This window comes from Porites lutea, chromosome 9 (assembly GCF_958299795.1).
Source record: "Porites lutea chromosome 9, jaPorLute2.1, whole genome shotgun sequence".
Classification (NCBI taxonomy): domain Eukaryota; kingdom Metazoa; phylum Cnidaria; class Anthozoa; order Scleractinia; family Poritidae; genus Porites; species Porites lutea.
Window position 1 is genome coordinate 22,860,254 of NC_133209.1, and position 16,671 is coordinate 22,876,924.

Sequence of the window (16,671 nt, forward strand, 5' to 3'; positions counted from 1 at the left end):
GGGAATACAGGGGGTTACAAGGGGTAACAGGGGGTTACAAAGTGTTACAACAGGTTACATGGGGTTACAGGGAGTTACAAGGGGTGACAATGGGTTACAGGGGGTGACAATGGGTTACAGGAGGTGACAAGGGCTTACAGGGGGTTACAAGGGGTTACAGGGGGTTACAAAGGGTTACACGGGGTTACAGGGGGTTACAAGGGGTTCAGGGGGTTAAAAACGATTACAGGGGTTAACAAGGGTTACAGGGGGTGACAAAGGGTTACGGTTACAGGGAGTTACAAGGGGTTACAGGGGGTGACAAGTACACTGGGTTACAAGGGTTACAGGGGGTGACAAGGGGTTAGAGGTGATGACAGGGGGTGACAAGGGGTTACAGGGCGTGACAAGGGGTTACAGGGAATGGCAAGCAATTCCAGGGGATGACAAGAGGTTACAGAGGGTGACAAGGGGTTACACTGGGTTACACATGATGACAAGGGGTGACAAGGGGTTACACTGGGCTACAGGGGGTTACAAGGGGTTAGAGGGGTTTACCAGGAGTTACAACGGGTTACAGGGGTTACGAGGGGTTACAGGGAGTGACAAAGAGTTAAAGGGGGTGACAAGGGATTCCACTGGGTTACAGAAGGTACAAGGGGTTACAGGGGGTTACAGAGGGTGACAAGGGGTTACAGGGGGTGACAAGAGGTTAAAGGGGGTGACGAGGGGTGAGGGTTACAGGGAGTTAAAGGGGGTGACAAGGGGTTACAGGGGATTACGAGGGGTTATAAAGAGTGATAAGGGGTTACAACGGGTTACAGGCGGTGACAAGGGGTTACAAAGGTTACGAGAGGTTACAGGGGGTGACAGGGGGTTACAGGGGGTTACACAGGGTTACGAGGGGTGACAAAGGGTTACAGGGGGTGACAAAGGGGTTACAAGGGGATGACAAGGGGTTACAAGGGGTTACAGGGGGTTACAAGGGGTTACTGGGAGTTACACAGGGTTACAGGGGGTGACAAGGGGTTACAGGGGATGACAAGGGGTTACAGGGGGTTACACAGGGTTACCGGGGGTGACAAGGGGTTACAGGGGATGACAAGGGGTTACAAGGGGATGCCAAGGGGTTACAGGGGGTTACAAGGGGTTATGAGGGGTGACAAGGGGTTACAATGGATGACAAGGGGTTAGAAGAGGTTACAGTGGGTTACAAGGGGTTACTGAGGGTTACACGGGTTACAGGGGATGACAAGAGGTTACAACAGGTTACAGGGGGTTACAAGGCGTTACAGGGGGTTACAACGGGTTACTGGGGGTTACACGGGGTTACAGGGGATGACAAGAGGTTACAGGTGATGACAGGGGGTGACAAAGGGTTACAAGGGGTTACAAGGGGTGACAAGGGGTTAAACGGGGTTACAAAAGGTTACAGGGGGTGACAAGAGGTTACAGGGGGTGACAAGAGGTTACAAGGGAATACAGAGGGTGACAAGGGGTTACAGGGGATGACAAGGGGTTACACGGGGTTACACGGGGTTACAAAAGGTTACAGGGGGTGACAAGAAGTTACATGGGGTGACAAGGGGTTACAGGGGGTGACAACGGGTTACAGCGGGTTACATGGGGTTACAAGGGGTTACAGAGGATGACAAGGGGTTACAGGGGATGACAAGGGGTTACAAGGGGTTACAGGGGGTGACAAAGGGTTACAGGAGAAGAAAAGGGATTTCAGGGGGTGACAAGAGGTAACACAGGGTTCCTGGGGATATCAAGGGGTTACAAAGGGTGACAAAGAGTTGCAGGGGGGTGATAAAGGGGTTACAGAGGGTTCAACGGGTTACAGGAGATGACAAGGGATTACAGGGGGTGACAAGAGGTTACACAGGGTTACAGGATATGACAAGGGGTTACAGGGGGTTCAAAAGGTTACAGGGGAAGACAAGGGGTTACAGGGGGTTACAAGGGGTTACAGGAGGTGACAAGGGGTTACATGTGATGACAGGGGGTGACAAAGGGTTACAAGGGGTTACAGGGGGTGACAAAGGGTTACACGGGGTTACATGGGGTTACAAGAGGTTACAGAGGATGACAAGGGGTTACAGGGGGTAACAAGGGGTTACAGGGGGTTACACAAAATTACAAAAGGTTACAGGGGGTGACAAGAGGTTACACGGGGTGACAAGGGGTTAGAGGGGGTTACACGGGGTTACAGGGGGTTACACGGGGTTACAGGGGATGACAAGAGGTTACAACAGGTTACAGGGGGTTACAAGGCGTTACAGGGGGTTACTGGGGGTTACACAGGGTTACAGGGGATGACAAGAGGTTACAACAGCTAACAGGGGTGACAAGCACTTACAGGGGGTGACAAGGGGTAACAGGGGGTTACACAGGGTTACAGGGGGTGACAAGGGGTTACAGGGGGTTACTGGGGGTTACACGGGGTTACAGGAGATGACAAGAGGTTACAACAGGTTACAGGGGGTGACAAAGACTTACAGGGGGTGACAAGGGGTTACAGGGAGTGATAAGGGGTTACAGGGGCTGACAAGAAGTTACATGGGGTGACAAGGGGTTACAGGGGGTGACAAGGGGTTACAGCGGGTTACATCAGGTACAAGGGGTTACAGAGGGTGACAAGGGGTTACAGGGGATGACAAGGGGTTACAGGGGGTGACAAGGGGTTACAGGAGAAGACAAGGGATTACAGGGGGTGACAAGAGGTAACACAGGGTTCCTAGGGATATCAAGGGGTTACAAAGGGTGACAGAGTTGCAGGGGGGTGATAAAGGGGTTACAGAGGGTTCAAGGGGTTACAGGAGATGACAAGGGATTACAGGGGGTGACAAGAGGTTACACAGGGTTACAGGATATGACAAGGGGTTACAGGGGGTTACAAAAGGTTACAGGGGATGACAAGGGGTTACAGGGGGTTACAAGGGGTTACAGGAGGTGACAAGGGGTTACATGTGATGACAGGGGGTGAAAAAGGGTTGCAAGGAGTTACAGGGGGTTACAAGGGGTTACAGGGGGTGACAAAGGGTTACACGGGGTTACATGGGGTTACAAGAGGTTACAGAGGGTGACAAGGGATTACAGGGGGTAACAAGGGGTTACAGGGGGTTACACGGAATTACAAAAGGTTACAGGGGGTGACAAGAGGTTACACGGGGTGACAAGGGGTTACAGGGGGTTACACGGGGTTAAAGGGGGTTACACGGGGTTACAGGGGATGACAAGAGGTTACAACAGGTTACAGGGGGTTACAAGGCGTTACAGGAGGTTCCAAGGGGTTACTGGGGGTTACACAGGGTTACAGGGGATGACAAGAGGTTACAACAGCTAACAGGGGTGACAAGGACTTACAGGGGGTGACAAGGGGTAACAGGGGGTTACACAGGGTTACGGGGGGTGACAAGGGGTTACAGTTGATGACAAGGGGTTACAGGGGGTTACACGGGGTTACAGGGGATGACAAGAGGTTACAACAGGTTACAGGGGGTGACAAAGAGTTACAGGGGGTGACAAGGGGTTACAGGGAGTGATAAGGGGTTACAGGGGCTGACAAGGGGTTACAGGTGATGACAAGGGGTGACAAGGGGTTACAGGGGGTGACTAGGGGTTACAAAGGGTTACAGGGGGTTACAAAGGGTTACACTGGGTTACAATGGGTTACAGAGGGTTACAAGGGGTTACAATGGGTTACTACGGGTTAAAAAGGGTGACAAGGGGTTACAGGGGGTGACAAAGGATTACAGGGGGTGACGAGGGGTTACAAATAGTTAAAGGGAGTGACAAGGGGTTACAGGGGGTTACACGGTGTTACAGGGGAGACAAGGGGTTCCAGGGGGTGACAAGGGGTTACAGGGGGTTCAAAGGGTTATAGGGGGTGACAAGGGGTTACAGGGGGTTACAAGAGGTTACACTGGGTTACAATGGGTTACAGGGGATTACAAGGGGGTACAATGGGTTACTACGGGTTAAAGAGGGTGACAAGGGGTTACAGGGGGTGACTAAGGATTACAGGAAGTGACGAGGGGTTACAAGGGGTTTAAGGGAGGGACAAGGGATTACAAAGGATTACAAGGGGTTACCGGGAGTGATAAGGGATTACAGGGGGTTACAGGGGATTACACAGTGTTACAGGGTAGACAAGGCGTTACAGGGGGTGACAAAGAGTTACAGGGGGTGACAAGAGGTTACAGGGGGTGACAAGGGGTTACAGGAGATGACAAGGGATTACAGGGGGTGACAAGAGGTTACACAGGGTTACAGGGGATGACAAGAGGTTAGAGGTTACAAGAGGTTACAGGAAATGACAAGGGGTTACAGGGGGTTTAAGGGGTTACAGGGGTGACAAGGGGTTACAGCTGATGACAGGGGGTGACAAAGGGTTACAGGGGGTGACAAGGGGTTACACGCGGTTACAAAAGGTTACAGGGGGTGACAAGATATTACAGGGGGTGACAAGGGGTTACAAGGGGTGACAAGGGGTTACAGAGGATGACAACGGGTTACAAGAGGTGATAGGGGGTTACAGGGGGTTACACGGGGTTACAAAAGGTTACAGGGGGTGACAAGAGGTTACAACAGGTTACAGGGGGTTACTGGGGGTTACATGGGGTTACAGGGGATGAGAAGAGGTCACAACAGGTTACAGGGGGTTACAAGGCGTCACAGGGGGTGACAAGGGGTAACAGGGGGTTACACAGGGGGTTACAAGGGGTTACTGGGGGTTACACGGGGTTACAGGGGATGACACGAGGTTACAACAGGTTACAGGGGGTGACAAAGAGTTACAAGGGGTTAAAAGGGGTTACAAGCAGTGATAAGGGGTTACAGGGGCTGACAAGGGGTTACAAGGGGTTACACTGGGTTACAATGGGTTAAAGAGGGTTACAAGCGGTTAGAATGGATAACTACGGGTTAAAGACGGTGTAAAAGGGGTTACAGGGGGTGACAAAGGATTACAGGGGGTGACAAAGGGTAACAGGGGGTTACACAGGGTTACGAAGGGTGACAAGGGGTTACAGGGGATTACAAGGGGTTACTGGGGGTTACACGGGGTTACAAGGGATGACAAGGGGTTACAGGGGGTGACAAAGAGTTACAGGGGGTGACAAGGGGTTACATGGGGTTCAAGAGGTTACAGGGGATGACAAGGGGTTAAAGAGGATTACAAGGGGTTACAGGGCGTTACACGGTGTTAGAGGGGAGACCAGGGGTTACAGGGGGTGAAAAAGAGTTACAGGGGGTGACAAGGGGTTACAGGGGGTTCAAGACGTTACACGGGGTGACGAGGTTACAGAGGGTGACAAGCGGTTACAGGTGATGACAGGGGGTGACAAAGGGTTACAATGGGTTACAGGGGGTGACAAGGGGTTACACGGGGTTACAAAAGGTTACAGGGGGTGAGAAAAGGTTAGAGAGGGTGACAAGGGGTTACAAGGGGTTAAAGAGGGTGACAAGGGGTTACAGGGGGTGACACGGGGTTACAAAAGGTTACAGGGGGTGACAAGAGGTTACATGGGGTGATAAGGGGTTACGGGGGGTTACATGGGGTTACAAGGGGTTACAGAGAGTGACAAGGAGTTACAGAGAGTGACCAGGGGTTACAGGGGATTACAGGATGTTACAAGGGGTTACAGGGGGTGAAAAGGGGTTACAGGGGGTTCAAGGGGTTACAGGAAGTAACAAAAGGTTACAGGGGGTTACATGGGGTTACAAGGGGTTACAGGTGATGACAGGGGGTGACAAAGGGTTACAAGGGGTTACAGGGGGTGACAAGAGGTTACACGGGGTTACAAAAGATTACAGGGGGTGACAACAGGTTACAGGGGGTGACAAGGGGTTACAGGGATTTCAGGGGGTTACAAGGGATTAAAAGGGGTTACAGGGGGTAACAAGGGGTTACAGGGGGTCACAAAGGGTGACTGGGGGTTACAAGGGGTTACAAAAGATTACAGGGGGTGACAACAGGTTACAGGGGGTGACAAGGGGTTACAGGGGGTTATATGGGGTTACAAGGGGTTACAGGGGGTTACAAGGGTTAGAGGGGGTTACAAGGGGTTACACGGGGTTACAAGGGGTTACAGGGGATGACAAGAGGTTACAGGGGGTGACAAGGGGTTACAGGGGGTTACAGGGATTTACAGGGGGTTACAAGGGGTTACAAGGGGTTACAGGGGGTGACAAGGGATTACAGGGGGTCACAAAGGGTGATGGGGGTTACAAGGGCTTACAGGGGATGACAAGGGGTTACAGGGGGTTACAAGGGTTAAAGGGGGTTACAAGGGGTTAGAAGGGGTTACACGGGGTTACAAGGGGTGACAGGGGTTGACAAGGGGTTACAGGGGGTTACAAGGATTAGAGGAGGTTACAAGGGGTTACAAGGAGTTACAGGGGGTTACAAGGGGTTACAGGGGATGACAAGAGGTTACAAGGGGTGACAAGGGGTTACAGGGGGTTCAAGGGGTTACAGGGGCTAACAAGGGGTTACAGGGGGTTACATGGGGTTACAGGTGATGACAGGGGGTGACAAAGAGTTACAAGAAGTTACAGGGGGTGACAAGAGGTTACACGGGGTTACAAAAGATTACAGGGGGTGACAAGAGGTTACAGGGGGTGACAAGGGGTTACAGAAGATGACAAGGGGTTACAGGGGGTTACAAGGGGTTACAGAGGGTGACAAGGGGTTGCAGGGGGTGACAAGGGGTTACAGGGGGTTACACGGGGTTACAGGGGATGACAAGAGGTTACAACAGGTTACAGGGGGTTACAAGGCGTTACAGGGGGTTACAAGGGGTTACAGGGGGTGACAAGGGTTTACAGGGGGTCACAAAGGGTGACTGGGGGTTACAAGGGGTTACACGGGGTTACAAGGGGTTACAGGGGATGACAAGGGGTCACAGGGGGTTACAAGGGTTAGAGGGGGTTACAAGGGGTTACAAGGGTTTACACGGGGTTACAAGGGGTTACAGGGGATGACAAGAGGTTAAAGGGGGAGACAAGGGGTTACAAGGATTTACACTGGGTTACAATGGGTTACAGGGGGTTACAAGGGGTTACACTGGGTTACTACGGGTTAAAGAGGGTGACAAGGGGTTACAGAGAGTGACAAACGATTACAGGGGATGAGGAGGGTTACAAGGGGTTAAAGGGGGTGACAAGGGGTTACAGAGGATTACAAGGGGTTACAGAGAGTGATAAGGGGTTACAAGGCGTTACACGGTGTTACAGGGGAGACAAGGGCTTACAGGGGGTGACAAAGAGTTACAGGGGGTGACAAGGGGTTACAGGGGGTTCAAGAGGTTACAGGGGGTGACAAGGGGTTACAGGGGGTGAAGAGCGGTTACAGGTGATGACAGGGGGTGACAAAGGGTTACAAGGGGTTACAGGAGATGACAAGGGATTACAGGGGGTGACAAGAGGTTACACAGGGTTACTGGGGATGACAAGGGTTACAAAGGGTGACAAAGAGTTGAAGGGGGTGATAAGGAATTACAGGGGGTTCAAGGGGTTACAGGAGATGACAAGGGATTACAGGGAGTGACAAGAGGTTACACAGGGTTAGAGGGGATGACAAGGGGTTACAGGGGGTTACAAGAGGTTACAGGGGATGACAAGGGGTTACAAGAGGTTACAGGGGATGACAAGGGGTTACAGGGGGTTACAAAGGGTTACAGAGGGTGAGAAGGGGTTACAGAAGATGACAAGGGGTTACAAGAGGTTACAGGGGGTGACAAGGGGTTATGGGGGATCACAAGGAGTTACAAATGGTTACTGGGGGTTACAAGAGGTTACAGGGGGTGACAACGGGTTACAGGGGGTAATAAAGGGTTACAGGGGGTGACACAGGGTTACAAGGGGTTACGGGATGATTAGGGATTACGAAAGGTTACAGGGGGTTACTAGGGGTTACAGGGGGTGACTAGGGGTTACAGCGGTTTACAAGGGGTTACAGAGGGTTACGAGGGGATGAGAAGAGATTACGGGGGGTGACAAGGGGTTACAGGGGGTCACAAAGGGTGACTGGGGGTTACAAGGGGTTACACGGGGTTACAAGGGGTTACAGGGGATGACAAGGGGTCACAGGGGGTTACAAGGGTTAGAGGGGGTTACAAGGGGTTACAAGGGTTTACACGGGGTTACAAGGGGTTACAGGGGATGACAAGAGGTTAAAGGGGGTGACAAGGGGTTACAAGGATTTACACTGGGTTACAATGGGTTACAGGGAGTTACAAGGGGTTACAATGGGTTACTACGGGTTAAAAAGGGTGACAAGGGGTTACAGGGAGTGAAAAAGGATTACAGGGGATGAGGAGGGTTACAAGGGGTTAAAGGGGGTGACAAGGGGTTACAGAGGATTACAAGGGGTTACAGGGAGTGATAAGGGGTTACAAGGCGTTACACGGTGTTACAGGGGAGACAAGGGGTTACAGGGGGTGACAAAGAGTTACAGGGGGTGACAAGGGGTTACAGGGGGTTCAAGAGGTTACAGGGGGTGACAAGGGGTTACAGGGGGTGACGAGCGGTTACAGGTGATGACAGGGGGTGACAAAGGGTTACAAGGGGTTACAGGAGATGACAAGGGATTACAGGGGGTGACAAGAGGTTACACAGGGTTACTGGGGATGACAAGGGGTTACAGAGGGTGACAAAGAGTTGAAGGGGGTGATAAGGGGTTACAGGGGGTTCAAGGGGTTACAGGAGATGACAAGGGATTACAGGGAGTGACAAGAGGTTACACAGGGTTAGAGGGGATGACAAGGGGTTACAGGGGGTTACAAGAGGTTACAGGGGATGACAAGGGGTTACAAGAGGTTACAGGGGATGACAAGGGGTTACAGGGGGTTACAAAGGGGTTACAGAGGGTGAGAAGGGGTTACAGAAGATGACAAGGGGTTACAAGAGGTTACAGGGGGTGACAAGGGGTTATCAGGGATCACAAGGAGTTACAAATGGTTACTGGGGGTTACAAGAGGTTACAGGGGGTGACAACGGGTTACAGGGGGTAACAAAGGGTTACAGGGGGTGACACAGGGTTACAAGGGGTTACGGGATGATTAGGGATTACGAAGGGTTACAGGGGGTTACTAGGGGTTACAGGGGGTGACTAGGGGTTACAGGGGTTTACAAGGGGTTACAGAGGGTTACGAGGGGATGAAAAGAGATTACGGGGGGTGACAAGAGGTTACACAGGGTTACAGGGGATGACAAGGGGTTACAGGAGGTGACAAGAGGTTACAGGGGGTGACAAGGGGTTACAGGGAGTGACAAAGGGTTACAGGGGGTGACACAGGGTTACAAGGGGTTACAGGCGATGACCAGGGGTTACGAGGGGTTATAGGGGGTTACTATGGGTTACAGGGGGTGACTAGGGGTTACAAGGGGTTACAGAGGGTGACAAGGGGTTACAGGGGATGACAAGGGGTTACAGGGGGTGACAAGGGGTTACAGGAGATGACAAGGGATTACAGGGGATGACAAGAGGTTACAACAGGTTACAGGGGGTGACAAAGAGTTACAGGGGGTGACAAGGGGTTACAGGGAGTGATAAGGGGTTACAGGGGCTGACAAGGGGTTACAGTAGGTGACAAGGGGTTACAGGTGATGACAAGGGGTGACAAGGGGTTACAGGGGGTGACTAGGGGTTACAAAGGGTTACACTGGGTTACAATGGGTTACAGAGGGTTACAAGGGGTTACAATGGGTTACTACGGGTTAAAAAGGGTGACAAGGGGTTACAGGGGGTGACAAAGGATTACAGGGGGTGACGAGGGGTTACAAATGGTTAAAGGGAGTGACAAGGGGTTACAGGGGATTACAAGGGGTTACAGGGGGTTACACGGTGTTACAGGGGAGACAAGGGGTTCCAGGGGGTGACAAGGGGTTACAGGGGGTTCAAAGGGTTATAGGGGGTGACAAGGGGTTACAGGGGGTTACATGGGGTTACAAGGGGTTACAGAGGGTGACAAGGGGTTACAGGGGATGACAAGGGGTTACAAGGGGTTACAGGGGGTGACAAGGGGTTACAGGAGAAGACAAGGGATTACAGGGGGTGACAAGAGGTAACACAGGGTTCCTGGGGATATCAAGGGGTTACAAAGGGTGACAAAGAGTTGCAGGGGGGTGATAAAGGGGTTACAGAGGGTTCAAGGGGTTACAGGATATGACAAGGGGTTACAGGGGGTTACAAAAGGTTCCAGGGGATGACAAGGGGTTACAGGGGGTTACAAGGGGTTACAGGAGGTGACAAGGGGTTACATGTGATGACAGGGGGTGAAAAAGGGTTGCAAGGAGTTACAGGGGGTTACAAGGGGTTACAGGGGGTGACAAAGGGTTACACGCGGTTACATGGGGTTACAAGAGGTTACAGAGGGTGACAAGGGATTACAGGGGGTAACAAGGGGTTACAGGGGGTTACACGGAATTACAAAAGGTTACAGGGGGTGACAAGAGGTTACACGGGGTGACAAGGGGTTACAGGGGGTTACACGGGGTTACAGGGGGTTACACGGGGTTACAGGGGATGACAAGAGGTTACAACAGGTTACAGGGGGTGAAAAAGAGTTACAGGGGGTGACAAGGGGTTACAGGGAGTGATAAGGGGTTACAGGGGCTGACAAGGGGTTACAGTGGGTGACAAGGGGTTACAGGTGATGACAAGGGGTGACAAGGGGTTACAGGGGGTGACTAGGGGTTACAAGGGGTTACAGGGAGTTACAAAGGGTTACACTGGGTTACAATGGGTTACAGAGGGTTACAAGGGGTTACAATGGGTTACTACGGGTTAAAAAGGGTGACAAGGGGTTACAGGGGGTGACAAAGGATTACAGGGGGTGACGAGAGGTTACAAATGGTTAAAGGGAGTGACAAGGGGTTACAGGGGATTACAAGGGGTTACAGGGGTTTACACGGTGTTACAGGGGAGACAAGGGGTTCCAGGGGGTGACAAGGGGTTACAGGGGGTTCAAAGGGTTATAGGGGGTGACAAGGGGTTACAGGGGGTTACAAGAGGTTACACTGGGTTACAATGGGTTACAGGGGATTACAAGGGGGTACAATGGGTTACTACGGGTTAAAGAGGGTGACAAGGGGTTACAGGGGGTGACTAAGGATTACAGGAAGTGACGAGGGGTTACAAGGGGTTTCTGGGGGTTACACGGGGTTACAAGGGATGACAAGGGGTTACAGGGGGTGACAAAGAGTTACAGGGGGTGACAAGGGGTTACAGGGGGTTCAAGACGTTACACGGGGTGACAAGGGGTTACAGAGGGTGACAAGCGGTTACAGGTGATGACAGGGGGTGACAAAGGGTTACAAGGGGTTACAGGGGGTGACAAGGGGTTACACGGGGTTACAAAAGGTTACAGGGGGTGAGAAAAGGTTAGAGAGAGTGACAAGGGGTTACAAGGGGTTAAAGAGGGTGACAAGGGGTTACAGGGGGTGACACGGGGTTACAAAAGGTTACAGGGGGTGACAAGAGGTTACATGGGGTGATAAGGGGTTACGGGGGGTTACATGGGGTTACAAGGGGTTACAGAGAGTGACAAGGGGTTACAGAGAGTGACAAGGGGTTATGAGGGGTGACAAGAGGTTACACGGGGTTACAAGGCGTTACAGGGATTTACAGGGGGTTACAAGGGATTAGAAGGGGTTACAGGGGGTAACAAGGGGTTACAGGGGGTTACAAGGGGTTACAGGGGAGGACAAGGGGTTACAGGGGGTTACAAGGGTTAGAGGGGGTTACAAGGGGTTACACGGGGTTACAAGGGGTTAGAGGGGATGACAAGAGGTTACAGGGGGTGACAAGGGGTTACAGGGGGTTACAGGGATTTACAGGGGGTTACAAGGGGTTACAGGGGGTTAGAAGGGGTTACAGGGGGTGACAAGGGGTTACAGGGGGTCACAAAGGGTGATGGGGGTTAAAAGGGGTTAGAAGGGGTTACAGGGGATGACAAGGGGTTACAGGGGGTTACAAGGGTTAAAGGAGGTTACAAGGGGTTAGAAGGGGTTACACGGGGTTACAAGGGGTTACAGGGGTTGACAAGGGGTTACAGGGGGTTACAAGGATTAGAGGGAATTACAAGGGGTTACAGGGGGTTACAAGGGGTTACAGGGGATGACAAGAGGTTACAGGGGGTGACAAGGGGTTACAGGGGGTTCAAGGGGTTACAGGGGCTAACAAGGGGTTACAGGGGGTTACATGGGGTTACAGGTGATGACAGGGGGTGACAAAGGGTTAAAAGAAGTTACAGGGGGTGACAAGAGGTTACACGGGGTTACAAAAGATTACAGGGGGTGACAAGAGGTTACAGGGGGTGACAAGGGGTTACAGAAGATGACAAGGGGTTACAGGGGGTTACAAGGGGTTACAGAGGGTGACGAGGGGTTACAGGGGGTGACAAGGGGTTACAGGATATGACAAGGGGTTACAGGGGGTTACAAAAGGTTCCAGGGGATGACAAGGGGTTACAGGGGGTTACAAGGGGTTACAGGAGGTGACAAGGGGTTACATGTGATGACAGGGGGTGAAAAAGGGTTGCAAGGAGTTACAGGGGGTTACAAGGGGTTACAGGGGGTGACAAAGGGTTACACGCGGTTACATGGGGTTACAAGAGGTTACAGAGGGTGACAAGGGATTACAGGGGGTAACAAGGGGTTACAGGGGGTTACACGGAATTACAAAAGGTTACAGGGGGTGACAAGAGGTTACACGGGGTGACAAGGGGTTACAGGGGGTTACACGGGGTTACAGGGGGTTACACGGGGTTACAGGGGATGACAAGAGGTTACAACAGGTTACAGGGGGTGAAAAAGAGTTACAGGGGGTGACAAGGGGTTACAGGGAGTGATAAGGGGTTACAGGGGCTGACAAGGGGTTACAGTGGGTGACAAGGGGTTACAGGTGATGACAAGGGGTGACAAGGGGTTACAGGGGGTGACTAGGGGTTACAAGGGGTTACAGGGAGTTACAAAGGGTTACACTGGGTTACAATGGGTTACAGAGGGTTACAAGGGGTTACAATGGGTTACTACGGGTTAAAAAGGGTGACAAGGGGTTACAGGGGGTGACAAAGGATTACAGGGGGTGACGAGAGGTTACAAATGGTTAAAGGGAGTGACAAGGGGTTACAGGGGATTACAAGGGGTTACAGGGGTTTACACGGTGTTACAGGGGAGACAAGGGGTTCCAGGGGGTGACAAGGGGTTACAGGGGGTTCAAAGGGTTATAGGGGGTGACAAGGGGTTACAGGGGGTTACAAGAGGTTACACTGGGTTACAATGGGTTACAGGGGATTACAAGGGGGTACAATGGGTTACTACGGGTTAAAGAGGGTGACAAGGGGTTACAGGGGGTGACTAAGGATTACAGGAAGTGACGAGGGGTTACAAGGGGTTTCTGGGGGTTACACGGGGTTACAAGGGATGACAAGGGGTTACAGGGGGTGACAAAGAGTTACAGGGGGTGACAAGGGGTTACAGGGGGTTCAAGACGTTACACGGGGTGACAAGGGGTTACAGAGGGTGACAAGCGGTTACAGGTGATGACAGGGGGTGACAAAGGGTTACAAGGGGTTACAGGGGGTGACAAGGGGTTACACGGGGTTACAAAAGGTTACAGGGGGTGAGAAAAGGTTAGAGAGAGTGACAAGGGGTTACAAGGGGTTAAAGAGGGTGACAAGGGGTTACAGGGGGTGACACGGGGTTACAAAAGGTTACAGGGGGTGACAAGAGGTTACATGGGGTGATAAGGGGTTACGGGGGGTTACATGGGGTTACAAGGGGTTACAGAGAGTGACAAGGGGTTACAGAGAGTGACAAGGGGTTATGAGGGGTGACAAGAGGTTACACGGGGTTACAAGGCGTTACAGGGATTTACAGGGGGTTACAAGGGATTAGAAGGGGTTACAGGGGGTAACAAGGGGTTACAGGGGGTTACAAGGGGTTACAGGGGAGGACAAGGGGTTACAGGGGGTTACAAGGGTTAGAGGGGGTTACAAGGGGTTACACGGGGTTACAAGGGGTTAGAGGGGATGACAAGAGGTTACAGGGGGTGACAAGGGGTTACAGGGGGTTACAGGGATTTACAGGGGGTTACAAGGGGTTACAGGGGGTTAGAAGGGGTTACAGGGGGTGACAAGGGGTTACAGGGGGTCACAAAGGGTGATGGGGGTTAAAAGGGGTTAGAAGGGGTTACAGGGGATGACAAGGGGTTACAGGGGGTTACAAGGGTTAAAGGAGGTTACAAGGGGTTAGAAGGGGTTACACGGGGTTACAAGGGGTTACAGGGGTTGACAAGGGGTTACAGGGGGTTACAAGGATTAGAGGGAATTACAAGGGGTTACAGGGGGTTACAAGGGGTTACAGGGGATGACAAGAGGTTACAGGGGGTGACAAGGGGTTACAGGGGGTTCAAGGGGTTACAGGGGCTAACAAGGGGTTACAGGGGGTTACATGGGGTTACAGGTGATGACAGGGGGTGACAAAGGGTTAAAAGAAGTTACAGGGGGTGACAAGAGGTTACACGGGGTTACAAAAGATTACAGGGGGTGACAAGAGGTTACAGGGGGTGACAAGGGGTTACAGAAGATGACAAGGGGTTACAGGGGGTTACAAGGGGTTACAGAGGGTGACGAGGGGTTACAGGGGGTGACAAGGGGTTACAGGGGGTTACACGGGGTTACAGGGGATGACAAGAGGTTACAACAGGTTACAGGGGGTTACAAGGGGTTACAGGGGGTGACAAGGGGTTACAGGGGGTCACAAAGGGTGACTGGGGGTTACAAGGGGTTACACGGGGTTACAAGGGGTTACAGGGGATGACAAGGGGTCACAGGGGGTTACAAGGGTTAGAGGGGGTTACAAGGGGTTACAAGGGTTTACACGGGGTTACAAGGGGTTAAAGGGGGTGACAAGGGGTTACAAGGGGTTACAAGGATTTACACTGGGTTACAATGGGTTACAGGGGGTTACAAAGGGTTAGAATGGGTTACTACGGGTTAAAGGGGGTGAAAAGGGGTTACAGGGAGTGAAAAAGGATTACAGGGGATGAGGAGGGTTACAAGGGGTTAAAGGGGGTGACAAGGGGTTACAGAGGATTACAAGGGGTTACAGGGAGTGATAAGGGGTTACAAGGCGTTACACGGTGTTACAGGGGAGACAAGGGGTTACAGGGGGTGACAAAGAGTTACAGGGGGTGACAAGGGGTTACAGGGGGTTCAAGAGGTTACAGGGGGTGACAAGGGGTTACAGGGGGTGACGAGCGGTTACAGGTGATGACAGGGGGTGACAAAGGGTTACAAGGGGTTACGGGATGATTAGGGATTACGAAGGGTTACAGGGGCTTACTAGGGGTTACAGGGGGTGACTAGGGGTTACAGGGGTTTACAAGGGGTTACAGAGGGTTACGAGGGGATGAGAAGAGATTACGGGGGGTGACAAGAGGTTACACAGGGTTACAGGGGATGACAAAGGGTTACAGGAGGTGACAAGAGGTTACAGGGGGTGACAAGGGGTTACAGGGAGTGACAAAGGGTTACAGGGGGTGACACAGGGTTACAAGGGGTTACAGGCGATGACCAGGGGTTACGAGGGGTTATAGGGGGTTACTATGGGTTACCGGGGGTGACTAGGGGTTACAAGGGGTTACAGGGGGTTACAAGGGGTTACAGAGGGTGACAAGGGGTTACAGGGGATGACAAGGGGTTACAGGGGGTGACAAGGGGTTACAGGAGATGACAAGGGATTACAGGGGATGACAAGAGGTTACACAGGGTTACTGGGGATGACAAAGGGTTACAGAGGGTGACAAAGTGTTGCAGGGGGTGATAAAGGGGTTACAGGGGGTTACAAGCGGTTACAGGAGATGACAAGGGATAACAGGGGGTGACAAGAGGTTACACAGGGTTACAGGCGATGACAAGGGGTTACAGGGGATTACAAGGGGTTACAGGGAGTGATAAGGGGTTACAAGGCGTTACACGGTGTTACAGGGGAGACAAGGGGTTACAGGGGGTGACAAAGAGTTACAGGGGGTGACAAGGGGTTACAGGGGGTTCAAGAGGTTACAGGGGGTGACAAGGGGTTACAGGGGGTGACGAGCGGTTACAGGTGATGACAGGGGGTGACAAAGGGTTACAAGGGGTTACAGGAGATGACAAGGGATTACAGGGGGTGACAAGAGGTTACACAGGGTTACTGGGGATGACAAGGGGTTACAGAGGGTGACAAAGAATTGAAGAGGGTGATAAGGGGTTACAGGGGGTTCAAGGGGTTACAGGAGATGACAAGGGATTACAGGGAGTGACAAGAGGTTACACAGGGTTAGAGGGGATGACAAGGGGTTAGAGGGGGTTACAAGAGGTTAGAGGGGATGACAAGGGGTTACAAGAGGTTACAGGGGATGACAAGGGGTTACAGGGGGTTACAAAGGGGTTACAGAGGGTGAGAAGGGGTTACAGAAGATGACAAGGGGTTACAAGAGGTTACAGTGGGTGACAAGGGGTTATGGGGGATCACAAGGAGTTACAAATGGTTACTGGGGGTTACAAGAGGTTACAGGGGGTGACAACGGGTTACAGGGGGTAACAAAGGGTTACAGGGGGTGACACAGGGTTACAAGGGGTTACGGGATGATTAGGGATTACGAAGGGTTACAGGGGCTTACTAGGGGTTACAGGGGGT

The 16,671-nt window shown here is 52.4% G+C and overlaps 1 protein-coding gene across 1 annotated transcript in view; it reads right to left on the bottom strand.

Moving 5' to 3' along the window:
* Window positions 1-16,671, bottom strand: part of LOC140947621 (protein Red-like) — a 39,402-nt gene that overhangs the window by 9,880 nt on the left and 12,851 nt on the right. The window lies entirely within an intron of this gene.